This window comes from Sceloporus occidentalis, unplaced genomic scaffold, assembly GCF_023333645.1.
Source record: "Sceloporus occidentalis isolate IW3139 unplaced genomic scaffold, rSceOcc1.0.p SCAF_5, whole genome shotgun sequence".
NCBI classification, from domain to species: Eukaryota; Metazoa; Chordata; class Lepidosauria; order Squamata; family Phrynosomatidae; genus Sceloporus; species Sceloporus occidentalis.
The window spans coordinates 88402766-88424391 of NW_028316985.1; the positions used below are offsets into that span (position 1 = coordinate 88402766).

At 41.8% G+C, this 21626-nt stretch overlaps 1 protein-coding gene across 1 annotated transcript in view; it reads right to left on the reverse strand.

Moving 5' to 3' along the window:
• The window catches only part of RASSF8 (Ras association domain family member 8), a 110664-nt gene extending 94878 nt beyond the window's left edge, over window positions 1-15786 (reverse strand). The window contains exon 1 of the mRNA XM_089524664.1: window positions 15554-15786. The gene's annotated coding sequence lies outside the window, so the exon portion shown is untranslated. The remainder of the gene's footprint in view (window positions 1-15553) is intronic.
• Between the last annotated feature and the right edge of the window lie 5840 nt (window positions 15787-21626).

Sequence of the window (21626 nt, forward strand, 5' to 3'; positions counted from 1 at the left end):
ATTGACCCTGACCTTAGTTATTCCTCCCCAGCATTTCCCATCCTCTTTAGTAACCCCACATACACATTCCTAATTACAATTAACTTTACAATAATGCACAGTTCACTCACACTTTGCAAACATATGTATACAAATAAGGCTATTACATAATAGATAAAAGACCGGGAAATGGAGATAGGGAGAGAAGGTCACATCAGTTTAACAGCACTTAATAAATCTAGATGACCCCTTGAACAAGAAAAATGGATCATTTTTTCCCTGCCCACCGTCATTCTAATGCAATTTTCTCCATGGCAAGCTCAGCAAGATCTTCCACCAAGTGTCAAATGAGTAAAGTAAATCAGGGATTCCAAGCTCCTCTAGGTAACACATTTGGCCATCACAGCCACATATAAACCATTTCCAGGGTTCAATTTGAATGACAAATACTCTAGCAGCAAGTTGGAAATAGAAAAGAGCAATTATCTCTTGAGTACAAAACAAATAATTTTTATTTAATCAGACTTGACACAGCATATGGACTAGAGTTCTTCTCTGTTCAGAGCACTTCCGGCATTCCCTATGATCCAGCATGTTTAGCAGGCAGAACCTGCTAGTTATCCACTATACACAAGCAATAGGATTTTCTACTGAATTCATTGCAATCACGGGTCCACAGAGGAGTTTTTGGTGTTTGCCAGGAAACCATTCCAAAAAGAGGTGCACAGTACAGTATTTCTGCCCTCAGTTCATTTGCTTTGTTGATCTTAAGCTCATCTAATGTGGAACCATTCTAAGGCTTCTGTAATATCTTTTATTAATGTGCAGAGAGTTAGGGTTGCTATGTCCCATATAGTCTTAGGATCAGGATATCTATTGACCCCATACAGACAGGCCAAAACAAAGCTGCTTCAGGTCACTTTGGAGGTATGCTGTTTAAATTATGCATGTGTACCACGGGTCCAGAAGCCACATCAAAGCCACGATCCAATCCTAAGGACTGGAGCGCAGCTTTGATGCAACTTCTGGCCTCTTAGGACGCATGCATAATTTAAACAGCATACCTCCAAAGTGACCTGAAGCAGCTTTGTTTTGGCCTGTCTGTATCGGGCCTATTGTAACTTTTGTCCTCACCACTCATTTATCAGCAGCAGCATGAGTTCACCTGACTAGACAGCCTTAACTCCATTTTTGTATCAGAAATTATCTCCACATGTTGTCCATTTTTGTTGGAGTGTATTTATTTGCAAAGAGTATTTATTTTATCTTCATTCTTTATCTTCTAATGTATCTCCATGGATTTTGGCCCTTAAAGTAGTGTATAGGGGGTTAGGCATGTTAGGTCTGTGACAATCAAAGTACTAGTTTGTAGGCTGATGGTGGTCCATGACACACTGGCTGCCAGTCTTCTGCATATAAGATGTAGTAAACATCTCTGCAGGGATATGGTTCAGTGATGTTTCCATCCTTGTAATAATAAAACAGCCCAGAAAGGCCCCATAAATATGATGAAAATGGCCCTTCATTTATAGGGGATTTAAAAAAAATTGAACCCTAGGAGGCCACAAAAATTGCCCTGGGGGGGCCACACATTGTCACCCCCCCCCCCCAGTTCTGCACCAAGCTCTAGATCAGATTGACATCCAGCTACTTTTAACAAAGTAGCCTCTCAAATCCATCACTTTAAAGACAAACAAAAATAAGGGGGGGATAGTTCCTGGAAGTATTACTGTCTCTTGTGCTTACCTAAATGAAATACTTTAAGGAATCTTAGTTGTGAGGAGTGTGAGAATGTTCTAGGTGGCAAACCAACTGTGTTAGATTAATAAAAAGAATGCACATACAAATCCCAAGATTGAAATTCTTAATCTCTTTCCTCCAGGATATCAAAGTTTCAATTGTATTGAATTTCATTTGGAGTATTCTATTTTAAGGGGCTTGAAGATGCCTCAGTCAGTGTGATTCAATTATATAGAGAGGCTTCCTTTTCTGTAAGCTATTTGGACTTGAGGTTTACAACCTAAAAACACCTAAGCCTTAGAAAACACATGTGTTGGCCTGTTGATTTTGCATGTTAACACACAAAAGTAACACTTCCCATAAGCCAAAATAAATAAATAATTTAAAAAACAACCAATGTGACTGAAAGGCAAGCCTCTTTTTTTCCTGGAGAAAGGCAAGTAGACAGTTTAAGTTGCACCCGTTTCATTTCTGTTGTGTGCCTCCACATCATTTTTGACTTACAGTGACCTTAAAGCGAACCTATCATAGGGTTTTCTTGGCATGTTTCTTCAGAAGCGTTTGCCACTGCCATCCTCTGAGGCTGAGAGAATGAGACTTACCCAAGGTTACCCAGTGGGGTTTTATGCTCGAGTGAGGAATTGAATTCTGATCTCCGGAGTTGTAGTCCAACACTCAAACCACTACATCACATTGGCTCTATAGCATTAAAGCCAGTTTCTGGGTTGGGCCCTTTTGTTCCACTCTTGCATGATCAAGAGACCTGGCAGAGACTATACAGATGAGCCTGGATCTGTTTAGCTCAATTAGTCAAAACAAATGTGCTCTATCAAGAAAATGTCCTCCCAAGATGGTTATTATCTCAAAAGTAAAATACAATTACCCAACAAAATAATTATTTTAAAACATATAAGTAATTAAAAATATACAATCATAGAAACAAGCCCAAACCACACAGAAATCCAGTATCAAACAACCAACAGCCAAAAAATCTCATTTAAAACCAACCATCTCCACTCCCAATGCCTAAGCTCACAAAGATGGATGCCAACAATAATGATTCATTCTCTCCTGAACAAGAGATTTATTTTTTCTAGTAGTCATGGTAATGACCATGAAATTAACACAGAGACATTTCTTGATTTAAAATATTTATCTCTCACCTTTCTACCAAGTGGAGAGCCAAAGGTGGATTAGGAAAGCACATAGAACAAGGAAGGAACAATCAACAGGTCAAAACACATGAGAAATGAATTGCGAATCTGACAAACCACCAAGTCACATACTAAGGTCTTATCATTTATGCAATGACATCACAGGATTTTGCAAATCTCTTCTCCAGACAAAGAAAGACATTTGTCTTGGGGAGAGAGAAAGATCCAAACTCTGTTAAACTAGGCAAGGTACACTGCTAGTCCTCTCCTGATGTCACCATTGTGACAAAGAGGAGACATGCTTGTATCACATTGGGAGAGTTTGTGGATCCACGGGATTCCAAAACCTCTTATACCCCTGGGCACACATCCAGAAAGCAAGCATTACAATGAGCCTTACTACACAGGTCCTCCGTGGTACGGTCTCAATATCAGACACTGACATTAGCCTTGGAGTTCCCTCTCATTGCAAGTAATGGAAGGACAAAGTGATACTTCTTAAAAAGAATGTGAGCTATACCCCTCCTTCCATCACAAACCAACAAGACACAAGACAGACTGGTTTCTCCATTTCAGCTTCTCGCTCTCCCCTCCTGCCCAAACCCTGAAATGCCTTTCTCCCAACCTGCTGCATCAGACTACTTGAACTTGCTGCTTGAATGAACAGACAGGAAGGTGACATGCAAACATTTCTGCAGTGGGACATTACCACACAAGGGCCCCCTTATTGCTCCATGTTGGAAGGCAGTCTGTCAGGTGCCATAAGCATTGACCAGTTAGAGCTTTATAAGTTAGCTTCAGGATTTTAAAACTGAAGCCCAAATGAGCTTCTGGGAGCCAGTGCAAATATTTCTTTGCCTACAAATCTGGAAGTTCAGGAGTAACTTTAGTTTCCTGCACATTACCTCTACAGAATCTATTTTGTCTCAAGATGGAATTTTGTTAACTTCACCACTCCTATCTTTCAGAAGCAAGACCCAGAGAAAAGCCAGAGGGCATACAATACTGTTAAATCATTACTGTTGTGGAACTCTCTACCCAATTAGTGCTCTGCACAGGAGCCTGCCTATGAGTCCCACAGAAGCTGATCTAAGGGATGAGAGATGTAAGTAAAACGAATGAGGACAGCAACCTAATCATAGTAGGATTAATGTTTTCTGAAATACATCCTTAAACAAAAGCTAACTTGAACTGTTTGTCCGCTGGCAAGTGTCTACAAGCCTGTATGTTCAAGTAGCCAGCATATTTAAGCATACTTAAAATAAAATTTTACCACTTAGTTCCAAATCATTAATTCAGCTTCTCTTCTCTCTACACCACCCAGATATTGCTGGACTACAGATTCCATCATCTCTAGTTATTAAAGCCAACATCTGGGAACTCAAATTGTAGTGGCAGCTGAAGTATTCTTCTCTGTTTTTTTTTTCTTCCTTTCACTCATTCATATTAACTGGAACTTAGAGCTAGCCCAATATACTGATCACCAGGTGCAATATAAATTGGTGTACCATTAAAGATCAGAAAAGATTGCCACTAGGTTAGTTAGACTCAGATTGGTCCAAAATAAGCTGAGAATGCAGGGAATAATCCTCAGACAATGTACAATGTTTTAACACTATCTCTCAAGAAAAAAGTATAGCATGACATTTAACAACTTAGGGATTAAACAGACCGGCCTGAAGCACCAACATGGGGGCATGGCATTTTGGCGCTCTGTGCCCTGACGCCAACATCATGTTGCGCACCCAACCACATGGTGGGGGTCATCCCAGTACTCTATTGGCACAGCATTTATACACGCTGTGCCAAAGGAGTGCCAAAAACCTGCTGCAACGGCGGCAAGGGCACCTTTTTATTGGTGCTAAAAGGAGCAGCATTTTGCCATTCTTTTTAGCACTGGCAAAGTGCTGTATCAGGGCCGTAACATGCGGCTGCCACAGCAAGGAAAGGGGTGGCGGGATGCCACTCCAAAGGGGCCATCTGTTTTGCCCATTGTCAGGTAATCACCTGCTCAAATATCATAACTGATGAACTCAAAAAACCTTTCAGATTCTGCCCATCCTCAAATGAGGCTAATTCAACTTGCTAAGGTGTTGTTGTAAACATTATTGGGAGAACGTGTGTCCTTTGGGCCTTTCTAAAGAATAAACAATTTCTAATTACTGATGTTTCATGCAAGAAACACTGTTTACTTACTTGTTGTATCAACACCGCTATCTTCATGAACTCAAGTGTCCTTTTAAAAAAAGTAAGCTCCCAACTCTTTTAAGTCACTAATCCATATTTTTCCATTTCTCAGTAGGAACCATCATACATACACACACATATTCGTTGTTAACCGCCCTTGAGTTGATCACAACCAATGGAAACTCTGTGAATGAGACATCTCCAAGACTTTCTGTCCTCCAGTGTTCTGCTTAGTTCCTCCTTAATAGAGTCCATCCATCTAGAATGCAACCTTCCTCTCTTTCTACCTCCTGCCACCTTTCCTAGCATTTTGGTCTTTTCCAATGATTCATGACTTTTCATGATGTATATAATGTACAACAGCCTCAGTTTTGTCACCTTGGCTTCTAGGGAGATGTCTGGCTTGACCTGCTCTAGAACCCATCTGTTGGTCTTTTTGGCTATGTATGGTATCCTCAATAGTCTTCTCCAGCACCACATCTGGAATGAACTGATTTTCTTCCTATCTTCTTTCTTAACTGTCCAGCTCTCACATCCATACATGATAACAAGGAATACAATAACTTGTATGATTCTAACTTTTGTGCTCAGTTGTACATACATACACAGCTGCAAAAATTGAGTCAAACCAAAAAACATTCTTCAGAGAAAGTTCCAGAGATTAAAAACAAAAGGAAGGATGGGAAAATAAGAAAGCCCAGTAATAACTCCTAACTGCAGATATTGTACTTGAACTCCCTGAAGCCCCAGCCAGCATGAGAAACACGCCAGAGATCTGAGGGACTGCACTCCAACAAAAGGTGGAGGCCCAAGGTTTGGAACCACTGGCCTAAACCACGTTTGACCTAATACTATCAAGCACTGAAAATGTGAGACTTTTCTAAATTCTGAAAGCACTCATTAGCTCTTCTTCTGAACCTTTGAGAATGATCTGTTTTTGAGAATGCACCAGGAAAGATGCTCTCAGACACACGGGGCGGGGGGGGGGGGGAATCTTAGTTGCTGTTATGTCCCTTCAACTCAACTCCAGCTTATAGCAACCCTACCCTAAGACTGTGATTTGCCCAGCATCACCAAGTAGGCTTGAACCCTAGTCTCCTGCAGTCCTAATTCCAACTCTCAAATCACAACATCATGTTGACTGTGTAAAGGGTCTTTGTGCCAAACTCACCTGTCAATTTATGGAGACCCAATACATTTCATAGGGTTTTCTTAGGCAAGGAATACTCCATGGTAGTTTTGCCAGTTCCTTCCTTTGAAATATAGCCGTGGTATTTGTTTGAAGTCCTGTCCAACCAAAGCTGACTCTGCTTAGCTTCTAAAATCAGATGGAATCTGGTGCTTTTAGCATGTTTAGACCCTCAAAGGGTCTTTACCAGCTAGAAAACAACACACTAAACCATCCATCCACCACTGCCAAGATGAATTTGACTTTACTCAGTAGTCAGATTTCTCAACCAAACTTTGCCTAAAAAGAATCCCTGGCATAAGAGAGAAACCAAGTTCTTAATATTGTATTCTTCGCTAATGCAAGCTGCAACTTAAAGCCCTGATGCAAAGCAAAGAAATTCCCCATAGAAAAGATTTAGCTCCATTGCTGCAAAAATAAAATTGCACAAGAAAAGAGGGACCTACACTGGCACAATGAACCAGGTAAAAAAAGAATTTATTTTCAAGATGCAGGTAAAGCATTACCAGAATAGTAATATTATTACTATTACTCAATGAAAAGGTGTTAGGCAATCTGCAAAGAAATGTGATTTCTGTACTTCATTTTTTTTAAGGTAATACTGGATCCTCATCCACAATCCCTCGACTTTCTCTATCAAAATGAATCCAACTGCAACCACTATGAAAAATTACAAATCGATGCTGCAAAAGTGCTGTTTAAAAATTTTTAAATCCTGGCAACCAGACTTTTCAGAAGCATGTCAGAAGCCAAGTCTATCCTACAAAATAGGGAGGAAAGATAGAAGGAAGACAGTTGAGGCAACTATGTGCACTAGCTCTCAATCCTCTTCTGCCAGAATCAAACAAATTGGAATAAGTGGAGGATTTCGTGAAGAAAACAAAAATATATGGAAGAAAGCAGCACACAAGAGGGTTTACCTCCCTTTTTCAAGGTGTTCACTCTTCTTCTTATGCAGACAGGATAGATGTAGGTTTTAAAGAAGCATTTATTCCACTCTCAGGAGTTAAGAGCAGTTACTCAAATCTAAGCATTGGGGTTAACATAAGAAGCTAAGATTTTATTTTTAATTATAACCAAGCTTATAGGTGGGGCTGCCCAGCCATTCAGCAGTGAGGCAACTGTGTCAAGCAGAAGATTATTCACTATATACTTTAGTATAACTGGATTTCTACTACCAGAGACGAGGAGGACTCTTGTGGAATTTTATATGTCAAAACAATGTGGCTGGCTTTGGGTACTACACACCTTGAGTAGAGAGGGGGCCATCAATCTACCAATGATGCCTGAATGCAGATGAACCAGCAAGAGCACAAAGGTTAACCCACCTGGCTTCTACTCTTATAGATCTGCTTCCCCTTTAGAAATGTATCTTTTCTATTGAAGGGCATTCAGGCCTGGTTAACTAATAGGGACCAGCTATTCATCCTGTCCCATGACTTTTAACTTTCTGAGAGAAGGTATATAGAGCAGAGTCAGCTTCAGATTGCAGGTTACTGGCAATGGGTTGAATCTTTTGGCCCTGTGTGACAGGTAGAGATCAGAAGAAAGCTATGACTTGCTCAGATGAGAATTGATCACCTTGAACAGACCACCAGGTATGGTGGAGACTACATGAAATGTCCAGCGCTTGGAATTAATTAGTTAATTAACTTGTCAAGTTATTAACCCTAGATTTCTTTCTAGTGATTTTACCTATCTCACTAGATACCCCAATTATCTCTGAAGTTATAAATATGCTATATAATTAGGTAGTTAAATCCATTAAAGTGGGTGCCTGTGCCACTGTCACATTTCGTAAAACAAGGAGGGCCTATTGTTTCAGAAGATGTCCGAATGGAGGAAATGGATTGTACGCCTGTTGTTAACTTGGCTAGAAAGAGAACTTTCTGGAGCGCAAGGAAACAATAGAATGGGAAAGAAGTTTAAAAAATGAGTCTAGGAAAGAAGTAAAAACATGAATCTTGGAAGGAAACAGGGCTGTGGGGGAATTAGATGTTTGAAGTCAAGCAGTCAAGGCCCTTTCAGATTGCCAGGCTTTTTAGACCTGAAAAACTGGCATCCATCCTCATATGAGCCTGTAAGGAAGGAAAGTGTTTGGAGTCTCTCTCTTTCTCAATCTCTCTCTCTCTATGCATGTATTGTGACATCTCCTTCTATGCTGATTCTGGACTGGTTTCTATTACTGTGTAATACTCAATATGTAGAGTATTATTTGGGATGAACAGCAATTAATCCCTTTGTAACCTTATTTTGCTCACACAGGGCTAGGTAATTGGATAATTAAATGAAGTTTTCATCACTCCTCCACTGTTTACTTCTTTCCCCGTTCTCTCTCCCAACTCCCATTCTGCTTCTTACCTCCCCCTTTATTTTTACCCATCCCATTTTAATTATGCAATTACATTTAGACGGGTACAGAGAATCACAGGCTTGTAAGATACCTGGTCATTTAAAATAAAAATGCTATTAACTTCATTTGGGAACCTTGGCCCCTGCATGCAAAACCTGTGCTACATCACTGCTCTTTGCAGTGCCAACTTGATTGGGAATGAGTAGGCAAAAGGATGCAGTGTTTTGTCTTTATATTTGGTATAACTAAAACGTATGTTTATATTGGAAACGTATATTGTGAGCCATTCTGCTTCCCAAATCTGAGAAAAAGATGGGGTAAATTAAATAAATACTAAAACTTCTACAGAGCGATTAAACACAGCCATTTGCCCCAATTATAGTTCTATACAAACGCACCCAAACAATTGTACCCTTTTCACATTAGTGCTAAGGCTATGCCCGATTTTGAAATGATTGTTTTATTAACTGCACACAAATAGACAAGACATACTTTTCCAGAAAGTGGAACTCACAAGTCATTCTTTAACATAACAGAATATAATTAGCTTTCTTTCCTTAGCACTAGAAAGCAGCTCAAGACTTGGTTGTCTGAGGTGGTCCTAATGATCTAATTTCAGATGTGGTGGTTTCTTAGCCTTATCTGCATGCAGGAACTATCAGGTGCCATTCAAGGAAAATATGCCAACAGCTGGATGGGACAGATCAATGAAACTATGGCCTCTTTTTTTTCTCTTGCCACAGCTTTCTCTCACAGCCTTCCTTTGAAGTCTGTGCCACTGAGAAATCAGCAACAGCTGAGTAACACGTGTTATCATACAACACTGAATGCAAGGACAATATTGCACAGCAAGAGGCTTTGTTTGGTAATCCTGGAGTGCAGAAAGCATTACAATGCCTTTTGTTGAGGATAATCCTATTTTTGAGTACATCTTTTTGAGTAAATAGGAAATGCTAATTTTAAAAAACTTTGACTTGATTAAACAAGGTACTTAGTACTTAATACAACAAGAGCATGTGGTATAGTGGTTTGAACTGAAAACAAGGGTTTGAGTCCCTGCTCAACTATGGGAACCCACTGGGTGACCTTGGGCAAGTCAGTCTTTCAGCCTCAGAGGAAGGCAAAGGCAACCCCCCTCTGAACAAATCTTGCCAAGAAAACCCTGTTAGGTTAGCCTTAGGCTTGCCATTAGTCAGAAATGACTTGAAGGTGCACACAACAACAACTAAGAACAATTCATTTCCCCTACCCCCATTTTAATCTTCGCTTTCAAGGTTTATAGGCTACTTAAGTTTTTTGGTATGTATCTGAAGTGGTCAGAGCACTTTATATGACCTCCTGTAGATTGCCAATATAATGTAAGCCAGTATGAAGTACTTCCGTACCACAACTGGAGAGCTGAAAAAAAACATCTGCCTACCTAAGAAGCCACCTAACAACTCCATGGCCAAGGTGCAATTCAAAATAACTACCGCCAGCTCACAACTTGTACTGTTAATCTCTGTGTTGTGGTAGTTTTCCAAAAATGTTCCTCATCCACATGTTTAAGGCTTTCTATTCAAGGGAATTCAGTATTACAGCCACAATGTAATCTGCGTACACTGCCAGGGAAGGAAATAGAAGGTTTATGGGACATGGAGTTATAAGGTCACATGTCATTTCAGTCTCATTCCCCACATCTAGTACACACAATCCAGTATTTTGCAACTTCAGTAGTCTAATCCTAGTAATCATTAATGATTCCTATGCTCATTGAAATAATGGCCTGTTACAGACTGCCAAAATAAAGCTGCTTCGAGTCTCTTTGGAGGTATACTATTTAAATGATGCATGGGTCCTAAGAGTCCAGAGGTTGCGCCAAAGCCACACTCCATTCCTAAGCACTGGAGTGCAGCTTTGGTGCAGCTTCCGGATTCTTAGGGTGCATGCATCATTTAAACAGCATACCTCCAAAGAGACCTGAAGCAGCTTTATTTTGGCAGTCTGTAACAGGCCAATTAGTCTTATGAGAAGTCCAACTCTGCATAAATTCATACTGTCTAGCTATGAAGAGTGAAGGAGATGTCACAAATTGATGTAGCACAGTAGAAGAAGCCATAAATGGTCTCATTAGCACAAGCTGTTCTTTTGAACACTGAAGGCAAAATAAGGTTATATGAAACATATTGAGCTAAGCAATAAACATTTTAACCTTAGGCTATAATTCTATGTCCTAACTTGAGTGTTAAGTCCCCCTCTGACTTCCTTCCAAGTAAAAGTGATTTGGATCACCCTGATTAGTTCTAGATCTGTCAGCCCAGCACCGTTCAAGTAAGCTGGGTTACATCTTCCATCATTAATATCTGCCATTAATTGTGATGAGTAAGAACTATTTCCAGCCAGTAAAGCAATCTGATGAAATTCCCATGGCGCTGGTAACCACCAGCAAAGTTAAAGAGGGCCAAAAGAGCCCAAGGATTAGCAATGCTCACTCTCCATAATTTCAGTCATTTTCACCGGTTCCAATTCTACTTATTTGCTGGGAGGTAGAGCCAATCACTGGCCTTCCATAGCAACAGCACTGGATTCATTATTTTACAGATGCAAATGCTTAATTTTCTGCTGTATATTGAAAAGATATCTAAAGAATTTTGAGGGCTTTTTAAGAATAGAAGAATGGCTTTTCAGAATCCAACAAAGTTCTGGCTGGTTCAGCATTGTGTTTCAATCAGTAGTCAGCTCACAAACATGACACAGACTTGGTCAAGGCTGAGAGAGGGAAGATGCTCATGATGATGAATAGGCATTTCCTACTCTTTATCACCAGTGCCTTGTATTGAAGCATTCCCTAGCTATAATACTTCATAACCACCAATAGGAGTATTCTGTACAGACCCGATGAAACTAAGAGTTAAGTGATTGCAAGCATACTTAAGGTAGTAAGGAACGCAACTTGATACTAGAGAGTTATCACCAACAAAAGTTAATTTAAGTTTAAATTTAATACATCATATCATCAGGGTTCAGGAAGTGTAGCCAACACATTTTTATGACCAAGATTCAAATAAGCACAGAAACATTTTTTTATCTTGAAACTCATCCACTTGACTGTAACTGGAGTACAGTGGGCCCTTGGTATCCACTGAGGTTTCGTTCCCAGACTGACTCTCCCCCCGATACTAAAATGTATAGAAGCCCAAGTCCCATTCTATACAATGGCATAGTAAAATGGTGTCTCTCATATAAAATGGTAAAATTAGTGTGGCTTCCTTGAATCTAATATTTTCAAGCTGTGGATGGTAGAATCCATGTAGACCAAATGTATGGATATGGAGGACTGACTGCACTTTGTACAACAGAGGTATCCAAACATGTCTGAAAAGGCATATCTATTTTCAGTCATCAGGATTGTCCCAGAATTCCACTAGGCTAGCACAGCTGACTGTAAAAATCTAAGTATTTTTCTACTTACCCAAATGGTAGGTGAGTCTCAACCAAGAAAAACCTGGTAACCCTTCACAGAAGGATCCCAGATTAGCAGCCAAATATATTAAATATATTTTAAATTCCATAACAGCTTAAGCACAACATGACTCTTCTACCTCAACACTGAATCATCACTATTATTATTAACTGTTTCTCTAGTACTTTAAAATATGTACCAAACTGTTTACTATTTTTCTGAACCAATGGACTACTTTCCTTTGGTGTTCACACATGGCGTACGCCCACATGTCGCCTTTCTTTTAGCCAGCAATGATTTCAGAACTTAACTCAGATCAGAGTTCTGAACTCTCAAAAAGTTCCATCACTTACACACCAGCTCCAAGAAACACAGCTCTTTGGTGTGTCCTAACTTAGTGCATGGATGAATCTGTACATCTAAGATAGAAAAATGATGGCAGATAACTCAATAAAACAAGGATGAACTATTCACAGAACCTCAATTCATAAACAAATTTCAACTGATGGGTCAGGAGCTTATGGAAGAGAAGGGATGGACAGCTGCACTGTAAGGTACATTCAGATGCAACAATTACACTGTAAACACCCATGTGTACTTTCATAGGTTGGGTAAGGGTATACATTCCTACCTGCTATATGGTGAAGATGGGAAAATGCATCCCCACCCACTGCCCCAGGCTGTACACGTATCACTGGGTGCAACTGTTATCTAGATCTGGGTAGAGGCCAGAATAACTTTTAGTTTCACACTCTTGTTTAAATGAACCAGGCATGGTGCTACAGAAACCATTTACCTGCCCTAGCTCTGTGCATGGAAAGATCACAGCCTCAGATTAATCTAACCTAATCTGGGGGAAAAAATGGGGGGAAAACCCTGAGAAATTAGACATGTGCATGCCTTGCCACCACACAACAAAGTATAAACTGATCCAAACCAAAAACAAATAGGAAAAAGATTCAACCTAAACATTAGGAAGAACTTGATATACGCACTCTTTTCCAGGTCAGCATTCCCTGAAGATGCCAGCCACAGATGCCGGCGAAACGTCAGGAATAAACTCTTCTAGGGCATGGCCATGTAACCTGAAAAACCCACAAAAAAACTATGGATGCCAGCCGTGAAAGCCTTCGACTTCACATTAGGAAGAACTCATTAATTGAAAAAAGTTGACCACAGAGAGTGGTGGGGTTTCTTTGGGGAGGGAAGATCATTAAAAGATGGCCACTGGATGGCCATTTTTCAGGTGTGTGCTAGTTGTGTATTCCTGCATGGCTGCTGGTTGGAATAGACAACCCCTGTGATCTCTTTTCACATTGAGTCTACAAGCCTACATAAAACCAGAGCAAAAGCATTCTAATATAGTCAGCTGGCCTGTGCCTTCATAGAAATCAATAGGCAGTAATTCACTTACTGCCTCTTCACAGCCCAGTGCGCCTTTAATTTTAACTGGTAGTGATGCTGCCGAAGTGGGCAACGCACAAGGCAGTCTTCATAACTTCACAGCTCAGACACAGAGCATGTTTGCGTCAGGGATGCAATTATTTTCTGGCAATGTTCCTTCCCTGTCTTCTCCCAACTCCGCATAGGCATGCTAGCTCTTCTGCCATCCAATGCAGGATGTGAGAGAGGAGTAATGCTGCAAAGGATGTGAAAGTGGAACTCCCCCGTATTGCATGTTTAGTTGTAAACATAGCTCCAACCCACCAGCAATCTCAGCTTGAAATTTAGTGAATGGCTCTGCTGGTGGCCACACAAAATGACACCCCAAACTGAGGAAACATATTTTCTTCTCTTTCCTTTTTTGCAGCACAGCAGAGGTTTAGGAATTCAGAAACACACAGACACACAAGCATGCATGCTGGCATACAGACAAACTTTGTACCATTATCAGCAAGTCAGAGAAATGGAGTAGCACAGACTTTTGCCAAAAAATAACTTGCTGCTGCATTGGAACAGCACATCAAAATGCATCACATGCAACCTTAAAGTTCAACGCTTCCTATAGTCAGACTAAACTGGATGGATTCAAACCTGGCCTTGTTGCTGTTCCCTCCGTCTCCAAGAAAACTGATCCACCCCCACACTGAAAAACTGATTTGTTTCCACAACCTACAAAATGAAGTCTTAATGAGATCAACTATGTCTGCAAGGATTGTAACCTCAACATTTTCTTAGCTAAGGGATAGGGAAAGATTAAGATGTTCAAGTTGCCAGAGGGGTCTGAGTGGTTGGGTTTTTTTTAATGGTGGAGGATATGGTTTCTGAGAGCCAACATGGTGTAGTGGTCTGAGTGCTGGACTATGACTCTGGGGACCAGGGTTCGAATCCTGGCTCGGCCATGAAAACCCACTGGGTGTGACCTGGTTAGTCTTTTTTGTCACTCAGTTTAGAGACCTTCTGTGTGTATGGGCACATTGCCCTGTATTTCCCTTTTGACCTTGGGCAAGTGACACTCTCTCAGCCTCAGAGGATGGCAACAGCAATCCCCATCTGGAGAAACATGCCCAGAAAATCCCCACGATACGCGTCACCAGAAGTCAGAAACATCTCGAAGGCAGGCGACAACAACAGCAAAGTGCCATTTTCATAAAGAAATGATGTCAATAGTAAAGAAAATAAAGAAAGTGTGCCTTTCCAGCACACATCAGCAAATCCAGCTTGCCTTTTTTAGTAGCCCACCTGACCTCAGTGGCACTTTATTTCCAATAGATCCAGCATGGGACAGTGGTTTGGGCTTTGGACTAGGAGACCAGGGTTCAAATCCCAGTTCGGCCATGGAAACCTAGTGTGTGACCTTGGACAAGTCATACTCTCTCAGCCTCAGAGGAAGGCAATGGCAAACCCTCCTTTGAGGAAATCTTGCCAAGGAACCCCAGGATAGAGTTGCCTTTAAGTCAGAAATGACTTTGAAGGCACACAAGAACAACCACCACCAAAACTTAAAACTTGCCCTTCTATCCAGAGAAGCTGGGGAAGGCAAAAGCAATGTGGAAGATGCTGAGGCTCCAGAAAAGGGGGGGGGGGGGGGAGGAAGGAAGGAAGATGGGAAGGAAAGGAGGGAGGGAGAGAGGGAAGGAAGGAAGGAATGAAAGGAGGAGAGAGGGAGGGAAGGAAGAAAGGAAGGAAGGTGGGAGGGAAGGAGAGAGAAAAGGAAGGTAAGGAGGGAGGGAAGGAAGGAAGGTGGGAGGGAAGGAGAGAGAAAAGGAAGGTAAGGAGGGAAGGAAGGAAGGAAAGAGAGGGGAGTCCAAACAGTAAAAGAGGAAGAGGAGGCATTTGGGAAATACTGCAGCAGCAGGGCAAGAAACTGGAGAATGAATGGAGGGACTGGGGAGCTTTCATTTCCATGTCCCTTCAAGTATTGCTACCTTTTACCTCAAAGGCTTCAAGGTTGCTAATAATTAGAAAGAGAAGCAGAATGTATTTTGGGGGGAGAAGGAAAAGGAGGGATGGGGAGGGAGGGGACAGGAGAGGAGGAGAAAAGGGGGAATGGCAAAGTTTCTACTCACAGCTTGCTCAGTCCAACTAGGCAGGAAGCAGCAGAAGCAGAAGAGGAGGATGTTGTGCAGGTTGTGACTCTGGATTAAAACCGCAATGGGGGTCCACTTGAGGGGTGGGCAGCCAAGCCAGGCATTAGGAGGAAAGGCCCTTGCTTTGCTTTGCTTTGCTTTGCTTTGCTTTGCAGCAACAGCCAGCCCTTTCCTCTGCAGCTCTCCAAGGAAGTTCCCTCTCCTCTCCTCTCCTTTCCACTCTTTCTCTCTCTCTCTCTCTCTCTCTGCAGCTGAGTTGGCTGCAGGCGGGACTAGACTTTGGGGCTGGCTTTCTGCCCCTTTCCCCGCCCCAAACACACACAACACACACACACAACTCACACAACAGCAGCACACTCCTCCTCTGCTCCTCCTCCTCCTCCCTCTGCGCCTTCTGAGCTGAGCTTGCCTTGCCTCTCTTCTCTTCTCTTCTTCCACCCACACTTTTCTCCTTCCCCACTCAGAAAAACGACAAAGTAACGGAGCCTGGGTCGTTGTTAACGCCGCCTGGTGGGAGGAACAGGGCCCCTGAAAGCCTCCAGCCACGTCCTCCTTTTCCAGGACCTGTCCTCCATTCCCACCTCCTTCCTAGGAGGAATTGCAGAATGGGCCTCCATTTGGAACAGGACTAAGAAGCATGGCTTTTACATTTCATATTATGAGGGGTTTTAGCTTTTATTTTTGGAATGTCCTCCATTGGCTATAGAGTCAGGACGACCAGAGGTCCTCCTTTTCCAGGACCTGTCCTCCATTCCTGCCTTCTATCCAGGAGGAATTGCAAAATGGTCCTCCATTTGGAACAGGACTAAGAAGCATTTTATATTTGGAAAGTCCTCCATTATATAGGTGGCTATAAAGTCAGGATGACCAGAAGTCCTCCTTTTCCAGGTCCTGTCCTCCATTTCTGTCTTCCGTCCGGGAGGAATTCCCCTTTTTAGCATGACTAAGGCTGCCTCCGCACTGCAGAAATAACCCAGTTTGACACCGCTTTAACTGCTAGGGCTCATTGCCGCAGTATCTTGGGATTTCTTTTAGTTCTGTGAGACGTTTAACATTCTTTCTCAGAGCACTCTAGTGTCAAAAACAAACTCCAGTTCCCAGAATTCCATAGCAATTGAGCCATGGCAGTTAAAGTGGTGTCAAGGTGGATGGTTTCTGCAGTGCAGAAGCAGCCCCTGAAGCATGGATTTATCTTTATAGGAGTGTTTTGAGCTTTTATGTGGCCATGTCTTCCATTTTGCCTTGAATGGTGGTTGCACCTGTGAAAGGGACATCATCACCTTCTGGTGGTTGTGTGCCTTCAAGGCGTTTCCGACTTATGGCGACCCTAAGGTGACCCATGGGGTTTTCTTGGCAGGATTTCTTCATTGCCTTCCCCTGAGGCTGAGAGAGTGTGACTTGCCCAGGGTCATCCAGTTGGTTTCATGGCCGAACAGGGAATCAAACCCTGATCTCCAAAGTCATAGTCCAACACTCATACCACTACACCATGCTGGCTATACATTATCACCATTTTTAATTGGTCCTAGAACAAGTTATACATACTCAGGAAATGGGTGTGTGTGTTTATTTTGTGTGCAAGCCAAAAAATCAGTACCCACCTCAGTTGCAGTATCACAGATAACAGCGCAAAGGAATATCAATAACAAAACTTGTTGCATGCTCATAAAACTATATGACAAGCTTGTGTATAACCGAAGCCCAATTTTTTTGGTATCGCGTGATAATTGTTAGTTGTTGTGTGCCTTGAAGTCATTTCTAACTTAGAACGACCCTAAGCAACATACCCACAAGTTTTGCATTTGGATGGCTATTCATACAGTCTGATTATGAAGGTCCTTCCTGGGCACTGATTCACTTCATGCATCTGAGGAAGTAGACAAAGTCTATGGAAAGCTTAATGCTACAACTTATTTCACTCAGTCTCAAAGATGCTACTAGATCCCTTTGCACAGTGATATTCCAGACCAACATGGCTATGGCGCATTACAGACCGCATTCAGGGTGTGACGTGCAGACGCTATGCGTCCGCTATGACAAGATGACAGCGTCCGTGTGGAATGGGCGCCACCATTTTGTATGTATCCAGTACGTGCTAGGGTTAGGGGCGTCAGGAAGTGACACCCCTTCCTAACCCTAGTACGTCCTGGATACATACTTTACTCCCGTCCAGAACGAGCCAATGTCTCGGGAAAATTAAAGGCAGTTTACATATCAGTGGAAAACATTAGAAGTTTTGAGGAGACTAAATTCATTAGCCAACTCTGATCTGAACAGGGAGGTTAATGTCCACATTGTTACATGACTATTTCAGTACCTCAGCAAAAACAGAAAACCAGTACTGCAGGGTTGGAATAGATCCCAATATACAGTCATCCCTCCATTTCCACAGATTCTTTATCCACAGATTCAAGCATCCACAGTTTGAAAACACTAAAAAAAGTATACATTCCAAAAAGCAAACCTTGATTTTGCCATTTTATATAAGAGACACCAATATGCCTAGCTCTTGAGCATCCACAACTTTTGTTATCCACAGATGGTCCTGAAACCAAACCCCAGCAGATAATAAGGACCCACTATACTAAATTTCTGCTTGTAGGGAAGTTTTCATTTTAAAGGGAAGCATTCTACCACTATATTCTGCCACATTAGTAATTTTCCACCATCTAGTATGTGCCGTTGTCAAACTAGAGAAACCAACACTCTGCACAAGCATACTGTAAACAATTTTTTTCCAGTTTAAAAGCTGCAAAGTACTTTAATACTTACAAATCATCCTCAAGTGATAAGCAGTGAGATTTGAGTATTGGTCAGTACAGAAATGTAATTAAATAAATTGTCCAGGAGCGAAAAATTGACCACCAAACTCATCCAGAGACTGCGAGAGAAGAAGACAGCTGAATGTAAACGAAAGAAGATAAATGTGATTGACACTAAGCAGGCTGGGTGAGAAGCAAATCCCACTGACATCTATATATTTTGTCCAATATCATGGAGTGTTTGGAACCATCGACAATTAAATCTTTGCGAAGACAGTGTTTGAGATTTGCACTACAGTCCAGATGGCACATGTACATCTTATGGTAGGGGGAAGAGGGCTGAGTTTTCGAGACAAACAGCTCCCTCCCAGGAATTCACAAACTGCATTTTACAGTACAAAAATATGCCTTGAACTTGAGCAGAATAATTATTTAATGGACACTTGATAGGAAAATAGGATGAGTGAAGTGGTGGCAACCCTTTCTGAGCAGTTACTATTCCAGATCCCTGTTGATACTAAGTCCTGAGCAGTTACACAGTAGCCAAAGTATGGGTTATGACAGTGGTTTCCATCCTTCCTAATGCCGCAACCCTTTAATACAGTTCCTCATGTTGTGGTGACCCAAACCTATGAAATTATTTCCGTTGCTACTTCATAACTGTTATTAAATAGGTGTTTTCTAATGGTCTTAGGTGACCCCCATGAAAGGGTCATTCGATCCCCAAAGGGGTCCCGACCCACAGTCTGGGAACCACTGGGTTATGGGAATAGCAGAACACCACTCAGCACTGCCACTGATCAGAAGGAAGGTCAGTACTGCAGTGGTGACAGTGTTAGGATCCAAACCAAGCCATTTGTCTTAGGAGGGAAGGTGGCCCAAAGGCAGGAAAATGGATAGGAAAGCTAATATGCTGGGAGGTGACAAATAGGCAAGGAGACAATAAAGTTGCAGGGAGGCTGATTAGCAGAAATATCTGGAGCTAGGCCAACATGCTATGTTAAAAAAAAAAAGTTGTCTGGCTGTTGCCCTAGGAAGGACTCAAGCTTGTCCTGGAAGTATTTATAGCTAAGTCAGGTCAGACAGAATTAAAGGGCTGCCTGCAATGTAATGCCACACTAGGATATGAAGGATCAGTGCTTCTACTTATTTTCTCTCTTCAGTCTTGAGAGATTTGCCATTCAGGATACCAGTGCCAAGGCTCTGTTAATGCCTGAGGCTAGCAAGCTGTGGCAAACTCCTATATGTGCCCCCCCCCCCAACACTGGAATCACCTGCAGCATTTGTGCCTGCATCCATAAACACAGACAGCCTATGAGAGCTATTTTATGTACAACAATACAGAAGTGTGTGTGTTTTTTTTTTTTAATGACCTGTTTTAGTGGAAATAATTTCCCACACTTTCATGGAAAAGCAAAAGCAAAATACAAACTCTAGTGCCCACTGATCACTCCCACACACGTGCAGGAAACATACATAGAAATGTTATGACATTCATGCTACAGAAGGAAACACAGACTGAATCAGAAAACATGGCCAAGTAGGGCAAACACAAACACACAGAGAGAGAAAGACACAGACGAGGCAAGGCTGGCCAAAAACATTTAGCTGCCTAAATGTTTGGATCAGCAAATGCCTTCCATTCCTCACTAGATGACCTTGGTTACAACCTCCTAACCTAAACTGTAGGGCAAGATTGTTAAGAAGATACAATCTAAGAGTTCTTTTGCTTCTGGAGGAAAGACAGAATATAAATGTTGAAAAATAACAATTTCCCCCCATCACAAAATGCATCCTACCCTGCTTGGAAGACCACAGGGGATGATACCAATGCCCATGAGTCATATAGCAGATTCAAAATCTGAAAATGACATCTTCTTTCTTCTCATAAGCTGCTGTCTTCTGCCTGATCATTATCTTAGATAAATGTTATTTGACAATACAACTCTATAGTCAAAAGTAAGTCCCATTGAGTTCAGTGATGCTTAGTCCCAGGTAAGTGTGTATAGGATTTCTGTCTTGCAATTCAAGTCTGTACAAACCTTAGTACCTAAAGCCTAAGACAAAAAATCACAGTAAAGGCCTGAACAGACAGGCCAAAATAAACCTGCTTTGGGTCACTTTTGAGGATGCTGTTTAAATGATACCTGCATCCTAAGAGGCCAGAGGCTGCACCAAAGGACTGGAGCGCAACTTTGGTACAGCTTCTGGCCTCTTAAGATGCATGGGTCATTAAACAGCATACCTCCAAAGTGACCCAAAGCAGCTTTATTTTGGCCTGTCTGTTCGGGCCTTTTGTTCAGAAGCCCTTTCACACTACATGCTTATCACTCTTTGATTCTATTTTAACTATCATAGGCCTCATTCACACTGGCGGCATTGCTCTGGAACGAACTGGTCAAATTCGGGGGGGCCCTCCCGAATCTCTCCGGAAGCAAGTGCTGACTACCAATCAGGGGCATTTTAACATGAATGCCCTCTTGGAGAATTCGGGTTTAAGGTGAAGGTGCCTGGCTGTCAATCAAAGTTAGTTCATGATGGTCATAGGTGATGTTTCCAGCACTGATAGGGGCATCAGAAGTGTGCTTTCCACCCCTCCTTTTTTTTAAAGGACCAGGCACCACTTGTCAAATTTAAAAACCTCTGGTGTGTGTGTGTGTGTGTGTGTGTTGTGGGCATTTGAGTCAGTGTTGTAGGTTATGATCTGCCCTTGGCCCCATTTTCAACCCCAAAATGCAAGCTAGTGCCATCTCTGTACCCTGTATCCCACTCCCTTGGCATCCCAGAATTCCTCATACACAGGTAACAACAACAACAACAACAACAACAACATTAATTCCTCACCTCGGAATGCCAGAAAAGAATGCATTTTTTTTGGCTTTCCCTAGGCTACCCCTGAATTCCTTAGAGACAGTAGCAAAAGCTGTATCAATTTGCCAATTTGCCTAATTGAAAAGAGAAGCATTACATTCGAATTGTAACATTCATTCCCATTGCAACAGTCATTCCAAAGGAAAAAATAGGCTACCCCTGAATTCCTTAGAGACAGTAGCAAAAGCTGTATCAATTTGCCAAGTTGCAACATTACATTCAAATTGTAACATTCATTCGCATTGCAGAAGTCATTCCAAAGGAAAAAATAGGCTACCCCTGAATTCCTTAGAGACAGTAGCAAAAGCTGTATCAATTTGCCAAGTTGCAACATTACATTCAAATTGTAACATTCATTCGCATTTCAGAAGTCATTCCAAAGGAAAAAATAGGCTACCCCTGAATTCCTTAGAGACAGT